At 41.7% G+C, this 21,310-nt stretch overlaps 1 protein-coding gene across 1 annotated transcript in view; it reads left to right on the top strand.

Moving 5' to 3' along the window:
* Window positions 1-21,310, top strand: part of ctnna2 (catenin (cadherin-associated protein), alpha 2) — a 488,266-nt gene that overhangs the window by 275,469 nt on the left and 191,487 nt on the right. The window lies entirely within an intron of this gene.

The following is a 21,310-nucleotide window of genomic DNA, read 5'->3' as shown; positions in this document are numbered from 1 at the left end:
TTATTATTATTATTATTATTATTATTATTATTATTATTATTATTTTACTTTTACAGCTGCAATGATCAAAATATTTAAAGGACATCCTACACCTTAAATATAGATCCATCTACAAGCATATTAAGAATGTCCATATTTATTGATAATACAAAATTATCTCCATTCTATCCTTATTACTCAAGTAATAACTTAAATTTAGTAATGGATAATATACACATGGTGTTAGTTTGTTTAATGTCTCATGCCCAACTGTTATTCCAACTGAAGGTATTGATATTTGCTGTTTAGTCCTGCCAACAGTTAAAGTTAGAGTATGAGTCAGGACTAGAGTACGATGTCCTTCATTTAATCAAACTGTCCTGTAGCCAGACATTCTGTGTCATTTCCAATTATGGTTAGGGTAGTAATTCTGAATTTGGATCTGATTGCATGCCAAGTAATATTAGCATAAGGGTATAACATAAATATTTATCTTCCAAGTTTCACTCGCATCTTGTTTTGCACTTCTCTGGAGTCATTCTTTGAAAATTAAAATGGAGTTAGATGACAACGCAAAGAAATTAAGCTCTTAATTGCGCCTTACATTTATCCATGTTTCTTTCCATCAGACTTGCAGTACCTTCATATTTTCTGAGAAATTCACACAATTATTGACAGATGCGTTAAACAAAAATAGATTCCTCTTCACTATACGACTAGTGTAACAACATACATTTTCAAAATGACCATCAAACTTTTTGTTTGTAATACATGTCCTTCTTGTTAGTGAGTAACTGAGCTTTAGTAGAAATAACACATTGCATGAATGAGCTTAAACAGAGTTGTGAGCATGTATTCTAATTTTTGAGTATAGGATCAATGTAGTTTTGAGTAAATAAATATAAATCATGGCTATGAATGTATGTATGAATGAATTTTATCCAGATGTATTACTAGCTATCCTTTTTTTTGTTCTCCAAGAGTAGAAAAAAATGACCAAAGTGGTGACAAAAAAAGCATGTAGGTGGTTTGCTCACAGGCATGTTGGCAGCAGAGAGCAACAAACAAAAAGTTGCACTATTAGGGGATAGATTGTAACAAGTTTTCACAAATTAAATTTAAATGATATTAAATATGAACGAAAGCCTGTGAACATCAAGAGTACTGTGGAATATCCATCCATTTATTATCTTTGCCCGCTTCTTCCTTTTTGTGTCATGGGGGTCGCTGGTGCCCATTTCCAGCAGTCACTGCATGGACATAAGTTATCGGATTAAACAGCCATTCGGTATAAAAATGTGTCATGTAAACGCCCCATTCGTACTATTCTTTGTTGATTCAGCTCAATCCGAAATAATGTGTAATCCAAATGAGAGGGGTGGTTTATGCTGTTTCATAATCCAAACCAGTGACGTGCAGTCAGGGGAGGCAGGTGAGGCAGTGCCGCACCTGTCATCATGACAACATACTAACACAATGATAAGAGAAAATACATTTGACCACTTGACTGCTCTATATCACTGTTTTATAAAACTGTTTTCTGAATTATGTCAACACTTCAGTGGTTAAAATCGTGGAATGTGTGCATCGCCTGTTCAAACGCATGGAAGAAATGCGCTGGGTGAGGCAGTGCAGTGCTCTGGTTCACCTCTGGTGGCGCTGTGTCATATACATTAAATGAAGTAGACAGCTGGAGCATGCTCATTGCTATCTCTCTTTATATCGCCAATATACTACATGTTTGATTACACATGTGCTACACATGTTGATGTTCTACAGTTCGTCTAATATATTGAATGAATGTGTGACATATTTCTTCTTTCTAATCGGTCATAATGCACGCTGAAAAGCATGAGAGGTGCCGCAGAATAAACCTTGATGCACCGATAGGGGGCAGTGCTGCCCCATAGATACAATAGAACAGGTGCAGTCGCTGTGCGTTCTTCTATTATGCAGAGGGGCAAGGGTGAAACAAACGATGCATTAATTTAAATTTGTTTAGACAAAATGGAAGACGATATCTCAAAATGAAAGGATTTTTTCTATCCTAGATTTTCAGTTGAAACAGAAGGTAGAGAGAGCAAGAAAAAAAAATGCTAAATTGAAATAGAAGCTTCTATTTTGGGTTCATATGTTGTATGTGAGCATCCAATGCCAGACAGTCAGTTCCTCACCTGTCACAAAGCTCACTGTCACTAACCATGTGCATGTAAACACATAATCTGTTCATTTTTTTTCCGATTGTGGAAAACTGACCTTACTGCGCATATGCGACCTACGTCTACCTCTTGCATTTCCGCCTGGCTAGATGCTAATAATATTAGCGTGTCGGGGAAGCAAAACTGGTCAGTGACCGATACAACATTTGTACTTGAAACTTTGAACGAGCTCAAAATGATCCGTATTACCTGTAGCTCAGTCAGGGAGTGCAGTAACGTCTCCATCATCATTAAAACCTGTTGCGGGTCCATTTTGAGCGCTCAGGTTTGTTTATGTTCATCCCGGAAGTAAACCGGAAGTAGAACGTCTTCTTCTGTGTTTTTTAAGGAGAGTTTTTCACTCTGCACATGTCAGTACTTCTATTTTGAATAAAAGCCCGCTGCATGTAAATGCTTGTCGTGAACAGATTGTGCCCATGTAAACTATGCATTCAAATTGTTAAATCTGAAAACATTTCAGTCCGGTCAAAGAATTTTGCACATGTAAACTTAGCTATAGAGACAAACGAGACGAACAGCCATTTTCTCTCTCACTCACACCTAGGGACAATTTAGAATCACCAATCAGCCTAACATGCATGTTTTTGGTCCGTGGGAGGAAACTGGAGTACCCAGAGGAAACTCACGCATGCACGGAGAGAACATGCAAACTCCACCCAGAAAATATCCTGATGCATGATCAATAATCCAGGTAGAAAAATTCACCCAGAAAGGCAACCGCGCCACCGTGCAGCTACTGTGGAATATAAAAACGAGAGTGTTAATGTGAAATGAAAATTCAGACAAGAGTTAGCCCTAATATCAGAATCTAACCACAAATATTAACTATCTCTCATTGCAAAATGTTATCTTTAAACTACAAAAAAAAAAAAAACTTAAACTGTTGTTGAAGAACTTTACCTTGCATTTAATCATTTTGTGTCCTGGAGCTTGTATAGTATCCAGTGACTCTTCAGAGAATGATAAACGGTAAATGGACTGTACTTATGTAGCGCCTTTCTGTCTTCTCAAGACACTCAAAGTGCTTTACACTACAGTCTGAGTCATCAGTTACCCATTCATACAGCACTCTACTAGATCTATACAAAGCTAAATGAACAAATCATTCTAAAGAGACTAATCAGTGCTTTATCACATTCATACACCGATGGGACACACATCAGAGGCTATGAGGGGTTCAGTGTCTTGCCAAGGGACACTTTGGCATGTGACTGCTGGTGGATTTGAACCCCCAACTCTTGCATTGGAAGACGACTGCTCTAACCACTCAGCCACAGCCAGAATATTATTGCCTACTGCCAGACAGTAAAAGAAAAAGGGCAATAATGTTTTTGCCTATCTGAGGGTTTCTGTGTTCATGTCTGTCTGTTAACAAAATGTAATCTATCAGCATGTATCAGTAAATAAACGGTAATGAAACTCTGGAAATATATTCATTAGAGGTGTATCTATATATATAGAATTCAGTCAGTTTGACAGATGTTGAACTAAAATTGTGTTTGGTAATTTCTGAGAAACATCTTGAATGAATATTTGAATTGCTATCGCTAATGTTAACTTCATTTTCTGCCATTAACTATCGGAGTCAGCTTTGTCCTTTCACAAAATCCAGTCAGCATGATTTTAATGACTTAATGCTCCTCCACAATTGGTTCACTTTTGGAGTCAAACAAATTAGAGATGACTACCACAACCAACGGATGTAAAAAAAAAAAAAAAAACGAGAAAAAAATGGCAGTCTTGTGGTAGTAGTTGAGATTAGACCACAACACACTCTGAGTGTGACAACTGTTCTTAAAATGTTGGCATAAATTGTTAGTCCACGTCGTCTGTTAGCAAACTATCACATGCATTAATTGACAGATATTCACAAAACTTTTAAGAAAGTAATGATGAATATCTACAGCTGAATAACTGACCACAACTCTTCATTGCTGCCAAAGCTAGCTGACATTGGATTATGCAAAATGGCTGCACCTTTGTCAGATTTACAGACAATGAGCTAAAGTTTGATGTGTTAGTAGCCGAGAGTCATTAACAATACAAAGTCTAAACATTGACAAATGTTGCAATATCACATGTTGTTGTACGTAACGATATTTTGGGGTTGACCAAATTGTAACTTTCTCATCTTAAGTTGATCTTAATTTACAATTCTGGCACAACAAGCAGCTGGCGTGTGTGTCCATCAAGTTCCATTAGCTGCGATGGCAATCTTGGTTTGGGTTGACTTCAAAAGTTACTAAAACATATGTGACATCATGAGCAAAGCAAAACAGAATAAAAGTAAAATAAATAAATAGAAGCAGAATAAAAGGAAAGTGAGTTTTATTCAGTGTCCAAAAGGTTAATTAGGGCATTTTCAAGTTTAGACTAGAGCAGAACAAAACCTCGACATTTACCAAAGAAGATGATGTCGCCCCACTGTTCTTTACGTCAGCAGCATCCGAAGCGACGCTCAGGTATTTTCATTCAATTATACTGTTGTTGTTTTTCGTTTGGCTGTCCCTTTCTGCTGGGGTTGCCACAGGGAGCAAACTCATAAAATATCTGACAATTGTTTTACGCCAGATGCCCTTCCTGATGCAACCTGGGCTCATTCCTGCAGCTTCACGCTAACCATTCAGTGATACTAATGAAGGTATAGCCATTGCTAAAGTGATAGAAACGTGTGTTATTTACTTTCCCCCTCTTTTTAAATCTACCATTGCCTCAAATTTTTTACTGGCATTTGCACTCTGTACAGATCTGCCTTCAGTCATCCATCGTATGAAAAGTTATAATGCTAAAAATGCTAAAATGGCTGTTCAATTAGAATTAGTTTTTTTTTTTCCAAATCCCTTTACTTTCTGTCCGTTTGTCTGTCCGGTCAATAGGTCAATAGATATAAAAATGATTACAGTTTCAGAGTGTAGCAAGTTTTGTGTGATTTGTGAATTTAATACCCTTATCCCTTTAAAATTTGCTCAGGGTTTTGTCATCCTGCCCACCAGGTGTAAATTAGACCACCTCTATGGGAGTTGCAGCATTAAAGAACATCTTTTTTTCTCAGCATGTCTTTGTCAATCTAAAGTTGGCTCCACTGTGGACTTTATCAGCTTTTAAATGATGTAGATGCAGTCATTGCCTGGCTGTCTGTTGTTCAGCACAAACATGCTTTAAACTAAGTTTTGAGTTTTGCTCTCGGTGTAATTACAATAATTATAGAAAGGAAACACAATTATCCAACAGCCTTGCACTTTAGGATGAACCTTTTTATAATTTTTCAGAGTAACTATACATTATCGTTCTGGCACCACATGCTTTACAGTGGTCTTATGGTTCCTGCTTTTATTATTATTATTATTATTTTACCTTTACTTTATGTGTTTTTTAGCCTGCTTAAACAAAAAGTGAGGAATAAAAATGGAAAATCTAGCATTTTTCTCATTTGGAAATGGTTGTCATCGCTCAAATGATGGAAGCTGGTGCAGACAAATGAAACTTTATTTTGGTCATGGGCGCCGAAAACCAAAGAAAAATGTGGACGCTTTTTTTAAACATTTTTTTTAACATTTTTTTTTAACATTTTCATTTTAATTGAAACATGTTAACATAATGTAAATTAACTTTATTAGCAATGTTTAACCAGTACCGACACAAAATACTTTCACCATTTATTTATTTCATATTCAGGTCAAATATCATTATTTTGTTTAAGTTACACAATTTACTTTGTGCAAGAATAAAATGCATATTCATCTTTTAAAAAGTAAACAACTTGACCTTCAGACAAACTGGACATGTCAAAGCTTGGATCATTTGGGCTTCACCTTTGCTGTGTTCTCTCTTTGCTGTAATGGATGACTACACCATCAGCTAATGACACGGTTCACTGTAATGTCTCGACACAGCGAACAGGAGACAGGAGCACCCAGACCATCAGTTTTAGACTAAGAGCTTTGGCTCTGCTGTAGATTTAAGGTCAGCACAAGTGTGAGGGAAAATGTATGTTGGCCATGAAATTTGCATCGTGTATCGCACACCAACACAAACACACTCTTACATGGAGACCAAACTGTATGTGTGTGTGTGTTTAGGGCTGCAACTAACAGCAATTGCAATAATCGATTAATCAGATGATATTTTGGGGGATTAATCGATGAATCAGCCCCCCCCCCCCAAAAAAAATATCACCTCTTTATTCCAAAATTTGACTGACATAGCAAATTGCATAAAAAAACAGGTTGCTACTTGACTATTCTGTTAGTAAAATATTGAATTTAAAAAAGTGTCTAATAGCTTGAATAAAAAAATAAATGTACACAAAAATATATACAAATGTATGCTTTATACCTGCACAATATGTAGCTACTTTGTAAAATGTGTCCTTGAGGGAAGCGTGTAACCTGAATTAAAAGTGTGGATCATTGTAGTGAAGCCTTCATCTCCAACCATCAACAGAAGCCTCATGTCAGTGTGGTGTGCATGATGTCTTTCCATCGTGAATGATGTCATTGTTTGCTGTTGTTTTCTGGAATGAGAAAAAAGTATATATGTATTACAGCATAATTTAAAGCAACTCAAGACATGCCTTTTTTTTTCACTTACAGTGTTAGGGTAAGGCAAGTAAGTAGCCCAAAGAGCAATTAAACACACACACACACACACACACACACACACATAAAATACTAATTACACACAATTGAGTAGATGAAATACATTACTTTAATTCCTGTTTAAATGCAATTCATCCTGCCATACATGGCAGGGTCTTCAGACTTTGCCAGCAAATTAAAACTTGAAGCTTAATCGTTAAATTATTACCATCTTTGTATTAGATTTATTTATAAATCACATTTAAACACTGCTTGCTTGTACCAATTAAATGAAATAAAAAGTAACACATGTACTCTATCACTGTCATTAATCAGCTAACGAGCAGCAGCTTCAGATCAGCTACAAGAGAGACTGACGATATGTGTTCTCACTTGGAAACAGAACAGATGTGGTATATTGAAGATACTTAGTGCTGCTGATCCTTCATCCCCACCGCGGTGAAGTTAGTTTACAACTCCCACGTGTTTATGTTTCACTGTGGTTCTCCTGTGCCGTCTCGTCACTTTTGCAAAGCTGCATTTTACACAGTTTTTATCTTCGTGAAGTGCTCCCACACTTTTGAGGACTTGGGTCGAACCGTTTTCGCTGTGTAGGTCATTTGTAAAATGTATTTAATTTATTTTGAAAACACCGCCTCTGCTCTGTTTCCCCCTCACTCTGTTAAACTCGCGCTGCAGAGTTTTTTTTTTTTTATTTGTTTTTTTTTTAACTTTATTCAGTCAGCCAACATTGACAATGCACTGCAGGTGAACAAAATGGCTCCGCTGCGCTGTGAGAGACACATCATCGCGCAACACAACAAATCAAAAATTAAATTTATTGCCAACACTTTTAATAATTGATTTTTATCGATTTTATCAATTTGTTGTTGCAGCCCTAACATATATACACACACACATATATGTATGTATGTACAGTGTATGTATATATGTATATATGTATGTGTATATATATATATATATATATATATATATATACATACAAACCGGATTCCAAAAAAGTTGGGACACTAAACAAACTGTGAATAAAAACTGAATGCAGTGATGTGGAGATGTCAATAGTTTATTCATAATATAACATAGATGACAGATCAAAAGTTTAATCTGAGTAAATGTAACATTTTAAAGGAAAAATATGTTGATTCAAAATTTCACAGTGTCAACAAATCCCCAAAAAGTTGGGACAAGTAGCAATAAGTGGCTGGAAAAAGGAAATTGAGAATATAACGAACAGCTGGAAGACCGATTAACACTAATCAGGTCAATTGACAACATGATTGGGTATAAAAAGAGCTTCTCAGAGTGTCAGTGTCTCTCAGAAGCCAAGATGGTAAGAGGATCACCAATTCCACCATTATTGCGCAGAAAGATAGTTCAACAATACCAGAATGGTGTTAGCCAGCGTAAAATAGCAAAGACTTTTAAGTTATCATCATCAATGTTGCATAACATCATCAAAAGATTCAGAGAATCTGGAAGAATCGCTGTGCGTAAGGGTCAAGGCCGTAAAATTCTACTGGATGCTCGTGATCTCCGGGCCCTTAAATGTCACTGCACCTCAAACAGGAATGCCACTGTCAAGGAAATAACAGAATGGGCTCAGGAATACTTCCAGAAAGCATTGTCAGTGAACACAATCCACCGTGCCATCCACCGTTGCCAGCTGAAACTCTACAGTGCAAACAGGAAGCCATTTCTAAGCAAGCTCCACAAGCTCAGATGTTTACACTGGGCCAGGGGTCATTTCAAATGGAGTGTGGCAAAATGGAAGACTGTTCTGTGGTCAGATGAGTCACGATTTTGAAGTTCTTTATGGAACACTGGGATGCCATGGCATCCGTACCAGAGAGGACAAGGATAGCCCACGTTGTTATCAACGCTCCGTTCAGAAACCTGCATCACTGATGGTATGGGGTTGCATGAGCGCTTGTGGCATGGGCAGCTTGCATGTCTGGAAAGGCACCATTAATGCAGCGAACTATGTTCAGGTTCTAGAACAACATATGCTCCCATCTAGACGTCATCTCTTTCAGGGAAGACCCTGCATTTTTCAACACGATAATGCCAGACCACATTCTGCAGCAATCACAACATCATGGCTACGTAGGAGAAGGATCCGAGTACTGAAATGGCCAGCCTGCAGTCCAGATCTTTCACCTATAGAGAACATTTGGCTCATCATAAAGAGGAAGGTGCAACAAAGAAGGCCCAAGATGATTGGACAGTTAGAGGCCTGTATTAGACATGAATGGGAGAGCATTCCTATTTCTACACTTGAGACACTGGTCTCCTCTGTCCCCAGACGTCTGTTGAGTGTTGTAAGAAGAAGGGGGGATGCCACACAGTGGTAAAAATGGACTTGTCCCAACTTTTTTGGGATTTGTTGACGCCATGAAATTTGGAAACAACAGATTTTTCCCTTAAAATGATACATTCTCTCAGTTTAAACTTTTGATCTGTGATTTGTGTTCTATTCTGAATAAAATATTAGATGTTGGCACCTCCACATCATTGCATTCAGTTTTTATTCACAATTTGTTTAGTGTCCCAACTTATTTGGAATCCGGTTTGTGTGTATATATATATATATATATATATATATATATATATATATATATATATATATATAACTGCTTTTGTAAGCAAGTCAGTTTGACATGATTGTTTTAAAAAAAACATATTTCAAAGAAAGGAAGGCATAAGATTTCTTGTTTATTAACAAGTCACCAAATGGATATTAACATACAAAACGAGTAGCATAAAAATCAATTCTAAAGATGAAGATGATGTCTTTTTTACCTCTTTCAACCATCCTGTTAGCGGATGTGCAGCTGCAGTATCCCGGCCCGTTGTCCATTTGAAGTGTAACTGGACTTTTTTTTTTTTTTTTTTGCCTATTTCAAGGTCACTTGCAAATCTTAGTTTTCTAAATCGCCTTATAATTTAGCTGTTTTTTGCTTCTATTTCTCTTGATTGTCCTTTTGATGGCTATTTTGTTTTGATTGTTTTGATTTGTTAAAAAAATAAATAAATAAGAAACTTAAATTTTCATACCTTTGCCTATTTTATGACTCTCTCTTGTTGTCTTTGTTTATTCACAGTTGTCATCACACTTTGTTGAAATCAGGTCTCTCTTGTTAATGAGTCACCGAGGCTCAATGGGATTAACCTGTCTAAATAAATGCTGAATGGAAATCCTCATATGTATGATAAGAGCAAAGGGCGGGCAAGGCCACATCACAGTTGTTGCACAATGCACTCCATCACTACTCTATCTTTTCACAGTCTGATTAACTGCTTCACTCTATTTTATTAATCTTCCTCATCCTCAGTAAACTTACTGCCTCCTCCTCTACATGTAGCTTAACACAATTTTATATCATGCATTCTTATTTAGTTTTCTTTGTGCTGTGTGATTCGTAAAAACGCACCACAGGCCAAGACCGACACGGCCCGCCCATCAAGCACATTATTTTGTCTCGACGTTGCCCGACTTTCGGGCTGGGCCGGGCGCAGGCCCAGGTTAGAAATGACAGCTCTATAGAGGACCCGAGTTTGGAGTAAAGAGGACATAATAAATTGTAATATATTGGACTATGTTCCCACTAAAATTTAGGCATTAAATAAGCTCTTCATTGGTTAATTGAAAATCAGTTGCCTTTTGACTGTACATGTATTTCTGTGTTGGATTTATTTAAAAGTAAAACGCTGGCATTGTTTAAATGTTCACATTTGTTTAATATGCAAAAGGCACATTTGTATTCAGCCAGCAGTGGTGCTTGATTAGCATTCCTGACCTTCAGTTTTAATACAAAAATGTTTTCTTCAACTAAACAAAAAACTTGGAGATATCAAACATCCAAAGCATGATTTTACTTACCAAATAAATTGAATGGTCACGCTCTTTGATTGTCTTCTAATTTTTAAAAATAATTTCTTATTGTTTGTGTTATTCTGACAAGCTGGGAAAAAGCAAAAAAAAACCCAGAAAACAGTGAATTTAGCCTGACTCTGCAAGTCCAAGAAAACAAGGCAGATGATGACTAATTGGGCCTACTGCAGAGATAATATTGATGGACATCTGCAGAAGAGATTGTGCAGGAGGAGGTCAGTGGAAACACATATACCACAGAGCAACTGTCAGTGATTTGGGGAGGAAACAGTAGGAGGTGATCCTAAATCCCCACTGAAGTGTGACCCCCAGCAGGCTGAAGTAGTCTTCTGTAGAATCAGTGGGCTCAGAGACAAAAAAGAGATCATTCAATAAAAATGTTAGCTTTTTTTGTATGTCATATTTTCATTATACAAACATTAACTAAAAAAAATTAACATATTTCATCTATCTGCATTTATATTAGTTGCCATATACTTATGTTACATTTATTACATCATAAATACGAACACGGACACTGTGGATGTTATTACTTTGCTACCAGAGATGAACGATTTTTACCCATTTCTGAATGCATGCGTGTTTTTTTTTTTTTTTTTCTGGTCTGTTTTGTAAGCAAAAGTAATTCATGTCTCACTTATATCTAGAGTTCTTATCACTTAAAGCCCTAACTGTTTGTGTCAACACTGTGTTATAAAATAAAATCAAATCAAATTAAAAAAAAAATCATGAACCCACAGATGTTAATGAAACTCTCAGACAATACCGGTACTCATTGGGTGTACATCTACACTTGATTACCTCTTGAAATCAAGATGGCCAACTGCTAATTGACATTAGCTAATACAAGAATGACCATCTGTTGGTTTTAAAGGTTTTGGACTTAAATTTGGCGCACTATTAGCTATTTACTGAGCAGTGTCTTTGCTGACTAACAGTTTAGAACATTGTTAGTCTGTTCTAATGAACCACTGGGAATGTTTTAATGAAACTCTCAGGAAGTAATCGTACCGACCATCCCCAGCTTATTAACTTTTGGAACCAATTGATTTCAAATGCCCAATTGACTTGAACAAACACACAAAAAACAGTCATGGACAATAATTTAGTAAAATTTACAGTTATTGTGCTAAAGTTTTATGTAGTAGTAGCAATTTAGTATTGTTTTTACATTCTACACACTGAACACTAGCACATTTGGCCATATCTCCCTAATGCTGTTTTCAGAGTTTCACCAAGACAGCTATAACTCTGTCCTTTCTCATCATTCTCAGTTTGATGATTTTAGTTTAAACTTTGGAATGAAAGGGCAGCAGATGATGCACATCCCCTCAAGGAACACTAGCCCTCTAATTTCTAATGATCCTACAACGTACTACAGAAGACCAGATATCTTCATCTTACAATTCATAACATTGAATGTGCTTATATGGAAACTTAATTAGTTCTATGTCGTATAAGCTTCGCCCTTTAAGGCCTTCGCTTTAGTGGGTTTATCCCGTTATGCAGAGCATAAGCACTGAAAAAAATTAGTCCACGCCCACCTGCTGTGTGGGCCCCACCCGGTCCGTATAAATTACGTTAAGAGCGGGAAATCGGCTCCCATTTTTTCTTCAGCGAGCTAATATAGCACTGTAAGAAGAACAAAGAAGATAAATTGTGTAAATGACCAACCTTGTGAAGGATGCTTGGCCCGGCAGTCGACCTCCGGTCGTCCGGTGAGTTCTCCTCCCCGAGGAGAAGATGACAGCAGTCTTATTCCAAGGTAAGCGTCGGGGAACATTTCCCAGTGACAGGTCACTACACGCTGGACAACGCCATCTTGTGGTTTTTCCTCTTATCGCCGACCCTCGGGGCGAAACGGATGGTTCCTCCGGGGCAAGGTGTGCTCAGCTGCAGCCCCCGCTGCTCATTCCCTCCTGGGGAGCGTAGTGTAGGTGGAGGGGGGCTGAGTGAATGCTCACCCCATCCCACCTCGTTTCGCATCGGCGATCACACCGCTCCCGGCCGACAGCGCCCTCAGGGGTTGCCCGGCGGAACCCGGGAGGAGGCTGACATGAAGGGACCCCTTTTTTTCTACGTCCCTCGCCTTTTCCCGCCAGTTCGGATGATCGGCGGAAAGGTTATTTTTCACCGACGTGTTTCCAGGCAGCCGCAGTTAGCAACAACGTGCGCTGCTAGCATATAGCATGTCCAAGGAACTGAAGGCCGCAGACCTGCCTTGGAGACAAAGAACTCCCTCTGTAAGGCAGCTGACGCTTTTCCTCGGTTCCCCCCCCTGGAGCCAAGCCTCGCGGAAGCTTCCGGAGCGAAGCTGCCCAGGTCGGAGCAGCGTCCCGTCCCTCCGGAGGAACCAGACGGCGACCAAGCTCTCCAATCGAGCCCACCGACGTGTTTTCAGGCAGCCGCAGTTAACAACAACGTGCGCTGCTAGCATTAGCATGTCGAAAAGGCTGGAGGCCTCAGACCTGCCGGAGGAGACAAAGAGCTCCCTGTGTAGATCGGCAGACGCCATCCTCAACATGTGCGCCGCTTCCACGGTTTGCCTGTCGAGGATTGCAGCGTGGATGACGGTAATCCAACGTTCCATCTGGCTCCGTCACTCTCCATTGCTGCCGGAAAAGCTGCACAAAGACCTGATGGAGGGCCCCATCTCATCGGACGCGCTGTTCGGAAGCAGCTTGACGTCCATGCTGGCGAATTCGAAGCAGTCGGAGGAGACGTCGGAAGCTGTACGCCATCTCATCAAGCCGCGCGGCTCATCCCGTCCCCCAGCCTGCTGGAGGGATCGTCGAGAGCAGAGGCAGAAACATCGACGCTCCACGGCAGCAGCAGCTTCGTCTAGCCCAGCTCCACCACCAGCCCCGCCCGCCAGAGACCACCCCTCCTCAGTCCGGCAGCCTGCACTTCAGTGTTTTCCCCAGAGATCGCCTGCAGACGGCGCTCGGAGCAAACAAACCGCAGGGCTCACGGGGAAGAAGATTTAAGAAATGACGGTCTGCGGAGGATGTGTGTATAAATGACACAGGAATTGAATAAATGATTTTCAAAGATCAAAATGCCTGTTTTTAGCCAGTCTGTAAGCTCGGATGAGCTCACAGCCGCTACACACACATCCTCCACTCATAAAAAGAGCCGGTGTCCTTAAATAAAGGTTTTTTAAAATCCACCGCCGCTCCTTCACATGCCCAGACGCTCACGTGACACCACGGTAAGCGAAATAACTTGTTGTCAATCAGACCCGCACGATCACCACCCAACGGTGTTAACGCGCACCCGAGCGAGGCAAGCAGCTTCCATCCAAACGGCGCTGTGTCGATGATGCAAGCACAGCTGCCCGGCGCTCACCGGCCCACATCGGGATAAATGTGGGACCGCAGGCCGGGTCCGGTGGAGGTCCCCGCTCTCAGCGAAAACAACACACGCCTCTCCTGAATGAACGCGAGTGGCCGTCATCCACCGCGTCTCAGCGATCGGCAGCTCACGGCGGCATAAGCGTGAGACAGCTGAATGAATCCAATGACGGGCCCCGCCCTCAGCGAGAGCGGCGCACGTCCCTCCAGAGGAAACGTGCGCTCCCGCGAGGCTCACAACCTTCACTTCGACAGCACGGCGTTGATGACGTCACGCCCTCCACCTCTCAACGTTCGCACAGCGACGTTAAACGTGCAGCCTCTCGACGTCATCAGCTGACACACGCTTCGCCTCAGCACACACCGCCCCGCCCGGACATGAAGGTTGGTCTGCGATCCAGACACAGCGCACGGGCGCGCGCAGAACAGCCCTTTTTCGAGGAAGCCTCGCCTTGGGTCACGCGGAAAACATTTCCGCGACGCATGACGGCGGTCGAGGCGGAGTTTTGGATGACATCCGTTCAAAACACGACACATCATTTAAACGTACGTCCACTCCACGAACGTCACGCAGAGTGGTTAAAAACATGCTCACCGGACAGATGGATGGACAGAGTGTTATGCAAGGGTTACACGCTGCAGTTTGCAACCCGACCCCCTCCGTTCGGAGGAGTTATAGAGACGGTCCTGTCATCACCAGACCAAGTCTCAGCCTTAAATGCAGAAGTCCAAGAGCTTCTGATAAAAAGTGTAATCTCAAGAGTTCCCAACGAGGAGGAAAACACAGGGTTTTACTCACGCTACTTCCTGGTCCCCAAAAAGACCGGAGGGATGAGACCGATTCTGGATCTGTCAGCTTTCAACAAAGCGGTCATGAACAGACCTTTTCACATGTTGATGAACAGACAGCTGTTGGACAACATCCAGAAAAACGACTGGTTTGTCTCCATCGATTTAAAAGATGCTTATTTTCACATACCGATCATCCCAAAACACAGAAAATTTCTGCGTTTCGCCTTTCAGGGGATGAAGTATCAGTACAACAGGCTGCCTTTCGGGTATTCCCTCGTGCCTCGTACGTTCTCAAAGTGTGTGGAGACAGTCCTGCATCCACTGCACAGAGCAGGGATGAGAAGTTTGTTTTACCTGAACGACCTGCTGCTCCTGTCTCACTCCAGACAGGAAGCATTGATACAGGCTCAGGTGTTAGCATCACACCTGCTAAATCTGGGCTTCGCCATAAACTGGAAGAAGAGCTCGATTTTCCCGGCCCAGACAATTGTTTATCTGGGAGTGGTATTAAACTCAATTACCATGACGGCTCGTTTATCACAAACAAGAATCGACACTCTAAAATCCAATTACGCCACGTAAGACCTGGCAAAGTGGTAACAGCTGTCTCCGTCATGAAGCTGTTGGGAATGATGTCATCAGCTCACACAGTGGTCACGCTGGGTTTGTTACACATGAGACGCCTCCAGAGGTGGTTTACGCGTCTGCGTGTGGATCCAGTAAAACAAAAGAGACGGATGATCACTGTCCCTCCCTCCGTGAGAGCAGACCTCCGACACTGGGGAAGCACTCTGGCTCTGTCAGAGGGAGTCCCCGTCAGCAGACCCACGTCATACGTGTCAGTCTTCACGGACGCGTCTCTGTCAGGTTGGGGGGGGGGCATGCCTATCTCAAGCAGTAGGGGCGCTGGGGTCCCACCGCACATCAGCCCACATCAATGTTTTTGGAGTGTCGCACAGTGCTGAATATGATTCAACACTTTGCTCCCGTGCTACAGAATCAACACGTGTTGATTCACACAGACAACATGGTGACTGCCGCGTACATAAACCGCCAGGGGGGTGTGCGTTCAGCCCAGATGTTTCACATTGCGCGGAAGCTACTGAGTTGGGTTCATCAAACCTGCTCTCTATTAGAGCGTTTTTACATATCCGGTGTTCTGAACAGAGGGGCAGATATGACGTCCAGGGGCGGCCCACGTCACGTGGACCAGACCCTCCATCCAGATCTGATGTTTTCAGACGCAGCAGAAGTTGGCAAAGCAGCTGTGGACCTGTTTGCGACGCGAGAAGAACGCTCAGTGTCAACTATGGTTTTTTCCCTGAGCCCACGAGACAATCCATCGCTGGGGGGGGGATGCAATTGCTCACAGCCGGTGGCCCAAAACGCTTTTATACGCGTTTCTTTCCCCCCACCTCCCTTGTTTCTTTACGGTTCCTGAACCGAGTTCAGGAGGAGGGATTGACAGCTCTCCTGGTGGCTCCCGGCGTGTGAACGCACCATGGTTCCCAGGCCTGCAACGTCTGTTGTCGGGTCGCCATGGAACTGCCGTGGAGGGAGGATGCTCTCCTTCAGGCAGGAGGAGCGACCAAGAGTTACCCAGAAATAGGTCAACACCTGTGGGTCTGACCGTTGAGCAGTCCCACTTAGAGGATGGGTCTCCCTCAGGAGATAATGTACACAATTCAAGATTCACGTGCTGCATCTACCACAGTTCTGTACACATCAAAGGGGACGGCTTTTCAGCGCTGGTGTACAGAGAAGGTTTAGAGGCCACCTCATGCCTTTTAGGCGGCGTGTTGTTTTTCTACAACAGCTGATGGATAGGGAGTTGGTTTTCAGTACGCTTTTACGTACGTTGCAGTCATCTATTCCTGCCACGAAGGTTCGGAGACAGAACAGCTTTTAATCACCCGCTGATGAAGCGTTCTTTCTAAAAGATGTTCAGAAACACAGGCCTGCTTCACGTCCACTTGCTCCACAGTGGGATTTAACGCTGGTCCTGCGAGCCATGATCAAAGCTCCAATTGAGCCTCTGGATCAGGTTTCACTTAAATTTTTGTCTCTTTAAACAGCCCTGCTGCTGGTTTTACATCCGCTAAGAGGGTGAGTGATTTATCGGCCCTCTCTGCCGCTCCGTCATGTCTCAGAATCCAGGCTGACGGTAGTTCAGCTGATTTAAGACCAACCCAGCCTTTATGCCTAAAAGCATCACGAGCTCTTTTAAATCGAGACAGATATCGTTGGAGGGATTCTTCCCTCCCCCCCACAGATCAGAAGAAGAAGCATCTTTTCATCTTCTCTGCCCGGTGCGGGCGTTGACGTGTTACATAACGCGCACAGCTGCAATGCGTTTCAAACTCAACAATTGTTTGTGCATTATAGAGATGCTTCTGCAGGTCGCCGTTATCCATCCAGCGCTTGTCACACTGGCTGTGTGAGGCCTTTTCTGAAGCCTACAGAGCATCAGATTTGGGGCCTCCTGTCAACCTCTAAGCACACTCGACCAGGGGTATCGCATCTTCGACTGCTCTGCATAATGGTATGTCAATGCAGGACATTTGCACTGCAGCTGCATGGTCAACACCCTGCTCATTTATTCGCTTTTACCTACGTGATGTAACGGCTCGTTCCATGACACATTCTGTCCTTAGTGCTCTAACAGAATGAATATTATCGTTCTCATGGAACTCTGTTTAAGCTCACTTCTGTCTGCATGCATTACAGTGTGAGATGTTGTTATCAGTCACAGTCGTGTCTGTGATGTGGTTTTATTGTCACTAATCAGTTCATGACTATTGTTACCAATCAGTTCATTTGATCAATAATCAATTCATGGACATTAATCTGTTTATACTGTTCAGCCATGAACCAGTTGGTTCATGCCCCCCCCTCTTTTCAACTTCTTCTTCCCGTTGAAAGTTTTCCGGGGTATTCATGCTTTGTCAGAACGCATAGCTACACAACATGCGTCTGTACATGGCACATAATTACGCGATGCGTAGTTATGCACACGGGGAGCTGAGTGACAAGACGTTTTTTGGGCAAGCTTCCGCTTCTTACTGTGTTCGAATGGACCCAGTGAGGCGAGGACCACATCGGCTTCGCCCTTTACCCACTAAAGCGAAGGCCTTAAAGGGCGAAGCTTATACGACATAGAACGTTGGTTACGTACTGTAACCCCAGATTCTATGAGTATAAGCGTAGCCCTTTAAGCGTCGGGCCTCACTGGCTCCTAAATGGCTGAAGAAAAAGCTATTTTGGGAGCCGATTTCCCGCTCTTAACGTAATTTATACGGACCGGGTGGGGCCCACACAGCAGGTGGGCGTGGACTAATTTTTTTCAGTGCTTATGCTCTGCATAACGGGATAAACCCACTAAAGCGAAGGCCTTAAAGGGCTACGCTTATACTCATAGAATCTGGGGTTACAGTACGTAACCAACGTTTCTAAACTTGTCTACATGAAAATCAGAAGGGTGCATTACAATAAAGCTCATAAACATGATATAAGCTTATAAAATAATGCTTGGTAGTGTTTACTATCATCTCAAGGAAGCATTTCTATTCTGCAAGCATGCAGTACTGTATTCACCAGAACAGAAGAATGGATTTGAAGGCGCACGCCCGCCTATTCTCAGTCGTTCAACACACACCAGCTTGACATCTTGACAGCATACTTCCTAGCTTGTGCATACTGTACTCTTCTGTGGAGTCGCAGTAGAGAAATGTCTCCATGCAATGACAGTTTAACATATACAAGTACTGTTTTATGCTCAGGCTTTGTGCACATGCTAAGAGTGCTCAAGAACCAGAGCCAGTGATTGTTTGATTGTTTGACTACATGCACATATAAAGAACATGTGTTTGTTGTAAAACTATTAAACTCAGCGAGTTATGGCTGGGGTAAGCAATGGCTGCAAGAGCATCATGATCTCCTTTTTGCACATACTCAGGATTTTACAGGTTACTAAATGTTTGGTGAAGAGGGAGCTGAGCTGTAAGGCAAAGCCCTCTGTTTACCGGTTGGTCCATGTTCCCTTTTCACCTGTGGTCACACACTCTGGGTAGTGACTGAAAGAATGAGTGAGTTTCTTCCACAGGGTAGCTGGACTCTCCCTTAGATATATGGTGAGAAGTTCTGGAAGAGACTCAGAGTACAACCGCTGCTCCTCCACATTGAAAGGAGCCAGTTGAGGTGTTTTGGGCATCTGGTAAGGATGCTATCTTAGCGCCTCCCTAGTGAGGTGCTTCGGACATGTGTGACTGGGAGGAGACCCTGGGAAGACCCAAGACATGCTGGAGAGACAACGTCTCTCAGTTGACCTGGCAACACCTTGGAGTCCTCCCAGAAGAACTGGAAGAGGTGATCGTGGAACGGGATGTCTGACTCAAGCTGCTGCACCCGCAACCTGACTTTGTAACAAGCGGAAGATAATGAATGGATGGATACATGTTTAACTTGGTATACTGGTTAGAATAGGCTGAAAGTATAAATATGTATTTGTAATTATCCTATTGTATTCCAACAAGACTAGAAGTGAACCAAACCAAAATAAGGAGATGGAGAAGAGTTCTTATATTATAGCCATTGTGATTAAACATCTTGTTTCATAAAAATGGAGGAAAAGCGCATCAGTAAATTTAACTTCAGCAACAGCCCACAGCCCTAAATTGCCTTTTGCTGACATGCATTATGTAAGCTGATTCGTCCTGATTTCCCTTCTTTTCAGACGCTGCATGTTGAGTGTCACTCGCAACACCAAAGCTTGTTAGTGTTGGCTGAATAACACGGAGTTGTCAAGGCGAGGCCCTAAAGTTTTTAGCTTCAATAAATTTTAATGAAGCAGTGGTGATTGACCTTAATGAGAGCAGTGGTATTAACAATGCATATGGTTGAGTTGCTTTCTGCTTCTTTTGAATTAAGTATCCACAATATTGTCGACTGCACAGACATTGGGGTGTTTGCGGGGCTTCTTTGGCAGTATAGTGTCTGAACAGTTGTGTTTTCTTTGTAGACCTTTAAAGTGTGTTTATAAACCCACAAAATAACTACTGTTCATTCAGCCATTTAATGTTTTATTTTTTCCCCTCTGGTTAGTTTTGTATTTGCATTGTATGGAGTGTTGGTGGTTATAAAAATGCTAAACGTGATTTCAGCTTTTTAGTGAACTTTTGGCCTCTCATTTGTCTCGCTCATGTTGTTGTTGTTCACCTTTCTCATTTTTATTACAATGTTTTCTGTAAAGGTTACAGATGACTGACCATATGTGAGAATCTTACACTTCCAGACTAATAATAAGTTCCTTTACAATAATCGTTTAAACTAAAGGATACTTTCTGACCTTGTCATAATAGAACTCAGACCCATCTGGCTGCACTGAAAGTACTTGATGCAAAGTTCTCACTGAGTATATCTAGTACTCAGTGAGATTTATTAATTTATTAGTTCATTTAGTTATTGTGTTTTATTTGTTTTAATTTGGAGGTAATTGGAGTTAGGAACATTGAAGGGTTTAGCTTGTTGTTACTTAAGTATTTTAGCATGCAGTCACCAAGAGAAACGTCATCAAAACAGATCATAATATATTTTAAATGCCCGTGCCGTACAGTCCACACATTTACATGGACAGCTGTAGATATGAGGTCAGTATTAGTACCAATAAATTAATGTGTTATTTATTTAGCTGAAAATTGCTTACCTTTTGTGTAAAATATGAACACATTGTCAAAAATGTAGATTTTTTTTCATTCATTCAACCTTTATTTAGACAGGTAAATCCCACTGAGCCTCGAGGACTCATTTACAAGAGAGACCTGATTTCAACAAGGAATGATGACAACAATGGACAACAGCAACAATATACAGCCACAAAAAAGGCATACAGATTTGTATTTTATTTTATTTTTTTTAACAAATAAGATGGCAAAAAATGTAACAAAATCAGTAACAGTAAAAACAGTAGATGGTCCACTGCTGAAGCCACAGTTAAGACGTGTGTGACAAAAAGCTCATGTGGCTGCTTCAGTCTGTTAACAAGAAGAAAAATGTAAAATCAGGACAGCAGAAAGTAAAATGCTCCTTGTTGACAAGACAAAGACAAGTGAGCAGGGAGAAGATGTCAGTGATGTGACATAGGACCGTTATTCTGAATTTAGCTTGCACTTTTACCATCCATGTTCTGAACATGTATTCTGCTCAGGGTCACAGGGGGGTGGTGTCCATCTCAGCAGTCGATGTATAAGAGACGGAGGACACACTGAACAAATCACCAGTCTATCAGGGTACCACTGGGCCAGCACAAACACACACAAGACAAACAACACTTCATCACAACACTCACTCCTAAGGTCAACTCAAAATTCCTAAGAAATCTAACATGTGGGAGGAAACAGTACAACGTGGAGAAAACATGCATGTGCACGTGTGTGTGTGTGTGTGTGTGTGTGTGTGGGGGGGGGGGGGGGGGGGGGGGGG

The sequence above is a fragment of the Nematolebias whitei genome, chromosome 3 (genome assembly GCF_014905685.2).
Source record: "Nematolebias whitei isolate Nwh7 chromosome 3, NemWhi1, whole genome shotgun sequence".
Lineage (NCBI taxonomy): Eukaryota > Metazoa > Chordata > Actinopteri > Cyprinodontiformes > Rivulidae > Nematolebias > Nematolebias whitei.
The sequence above is the reverse complement of the archived record's forward strand: the minus strand, read 5'-3'. Positions and strand labels throughout refer to the sequence as shown.